This window comes from Drosophila montana, unplaced genomic scaffold (assembly GCF_035044405.1).
Source record: "Drosophila montana isolate Dmon_TW-CO22-7 unplaced genomic scaffold, ASM3504440v1 contig_1789_1, whole genome shotgun sequence".
In the NCBI taxonomy this organism is placed as follows: Eukaryota; Metazoa; Arthropoda; class Insecta; order Diptera; family Drosophilidae; genus Drosophila; species Drosophila montana.
Window position 1 is genome coordinate 1 of NW_026996715.1, and position 2,589 is coordinate 2,589.

The 2,589-nt window shown below is 44.1% G+C and overlaps 1 long non-coding RNA gene across 2 annotated transcripts; it reads left to right on the forward strand.

Moving 5' to 3' along the window:
• Positions 1-65: 65 nt before the first annotated feature.
• LOC135441075 (uncharacterized) lies at positions 66-1,136 on the forward strand. 2 transcript variants are annotated; one of them, XR_010438412.1, is made up of 4 exons: positions 66-232; positions 301-433; positions 540-715; positions 778-1,136. It is a non-coding gene; the product is annotated as an uncharacterized LOC135441075 (long non-coding RNA). The 2 variants fall into 2 exon arrangements; XR_010438411.1 differs by having other exon boundaries at positions 74-232; positions 540-1,136.
• Positions 1,137-2,589: the final 1,453 nt, after the last annotated feature.

Consider the following 2,589-nt stretch of genomic DNA (forward strand, 5'->3'; position numbering starts at 1 on the left):
TCGATTTCGATTCGAATGGCAAAGTGGAAACATACAAAAATATAAAAGTTTCTCAGAATCAGTTTATCGAAAACCGATCTTGATACTTTACAACCCTGATGTTTGTTTACCTTTTGCACTTGCCAATTAATTGGTAAAAATAAATATATAAATTGATCTTGAAGCTGCTGTGGAGGAAAAATAGCAAACGATACACATATAATATGATGTGCGTGTGTGTGTATACATGCAGGTGAATTTGCACAGTGTGGTTTTAATTAACTAAATACCAATCAGAATTGTGTGTTTTTATATATTTAGGTATGTGATTATTTGGTGAAGGTTAGAATGGAGAAGCGCATACACTTGTTGTTCAACGGAGCGAAAGCCTATGTGTGCAGATATGTCTTGATGTACTTGCGTACATCAATATGGCGATCGGTTAAATTTTTGGGTATGCACTTGTACATATATGTATATACATATGTACAGACACCAATATGGCGACCTTATCGGAGTCACTTTCTGTTTTATTTCTTTTAATATTTGTCACTTTTTAGATGCCCTTATGGCCACGAACAATATTTTATTTGCGGTTTTTTTTTTGAATTTTTTAAATACAATTGCCCCTCGCTTTAACCACGGACAATGTGAAGCGAAAAAATATATGTTCAGACACACAAATATGAATTAATCGGACTGGAGTTGCCGGAAATTTGGCAATGGACGAGTTGAGGTAGGTGCACTGCTACTTATCTTGTTTGAATTTGTAGCTGTTCCTGGAACCTTTTATTGCAGATCCACCAATGCTTGCTGGGGCGAACTGGATATGCCAAATGTTGATGAAGTATCCGGCTCGAAGGACCAAATGTTGTAGTAGGGCGTCCGCAGGGCTTCCAGATGAACTTTACAAATTGCTGTATCGTTGGGGGAGCGTTTCTGCTCTTCACAAATTTTCTTAGTAGGTTTGAAAAAAACACGTTTGTTCGCTTGCAGGTTATTTTTTCTTCTGTTCTATATTTTCAGAGTACATTACAATGTATTAGTGTAAGTGAGGTGAAATTTCATGTTCCATGTACTGGTTCCGGAGTTACATGGCGGTTGGATGGCGACTGCCGGATACACTTCTTGTGTGAACAGTGCCTATGCTGCAGCGGCAAAAGAGCGATGAACAACGAAATTAAGATTTGCGGCAAGACGAGAAGCAAGAAAAAAATCACGTCGGGGTCACCAATGTTTTCAGGAGATGCTAGTTTGCACCCCACTTCGGCCCCCTTTTATGTTTTATAAATTTTAATAAAAATCAAAGGAGCCTTTAGACTGCTTGTAATGCGTGATTTACTTCTCGAACTTTCAACAATAACTATCGATAGATTAGTGGTGAGCAATTTACAATGGTATTTTATGGTGGTTTAAAAATAATAGTAATATCAATATCGTGATTTGAGAATTAAAGTAATATTGTAATTCAGATATAATATTATTCAGAGGGCGTTCTGCTGCGAACAGCGGGATTGAAAAGCTTTTCACTCAATGCGCTCCAGGGCACAATTGAGTGGTGTTGTTGTTGTCTTACCCAGCGGAGGGGACCCGTCCGTCCGGATCACTAGCGACTGCACCTCCAGTTGGTGATCAGCGCCAACTCCAGGTACGTTGTTTCTGTCGTTAAATCTGTCGCTTAGAGACGCTTTTACTCTGCAGCAGCTGCAGCAAAGGGCGCAAAACCGGAGCACAAAAGAATGAGCGTCCGCACCGCGTCTTTCGCTTTTCTAGTGTCTGTGTGTGTGTGTCGTGTGTGTGTGTGCGCGTGTGTGCGAGTTAAACGCGTTTTTCACGTCTAGCGTTGTCACAAGGCAGTACTTTTTGGTCCCACCGCCCCATCGCTTGCCTTCTATAGCGTTCCGTGCCGTGTCCGCTACCAGTTTGATTGCGTCGACAATGCTGCTCTGTTTGCGGAAGCCGAACTGCTGGTCAGAGAGTCCGTGGCGATCTGCGATCTCCTTCTCTAATAATGCAGAGTGGCCTGTATGCTGAGGGGTCCTGCGGGTCCTTTCCGGCTTTTGGGACAAGGACCAGTCTCTGCAACTTCCAGCTCATCCATCGGAAAGGTTTTCTCAATAATGCATTGGTTAAACACATTTATTATTGTGTCTCGGAGGGCGCTAGCGATAAACTTTAGCACTACGTTGGGGATGCCGTCCGGTCCTAGCGCTTTTTTTGTTTTGATACGCTTTAGCGCTGCAGTTATGTCGTCCGTGTCAATGGGAGGCGCCACCGATGTACATACAGCTGGCAGATGGTGTCGTAGCTCTGTCTGGTGCGGGAAGAGTGTCTCCACTATCTGTTTGAGATGTTCCGAACAGGTCGGTACGGGGCATCTTGCGAGTTTGCCCATTACCGTTTTGTAGGCTTGGCCGAAGGGCAGAGTGTCGGCTTCATTGCAGAGTTGCATCCAACATTTCCGCTTGCTTCGCTTGATAGCCTTGGTGAGCATAGCTCGCCTGTAGTGGTAGGCGGCCCGAGCTTCTTCGGATTCGCGCTCTAAGGCCAGGATTGCTGTAGCCCGTCGCGCTCGCTGTGCTGCGCGCTGGTACAGGCGTCTTGTTGTGT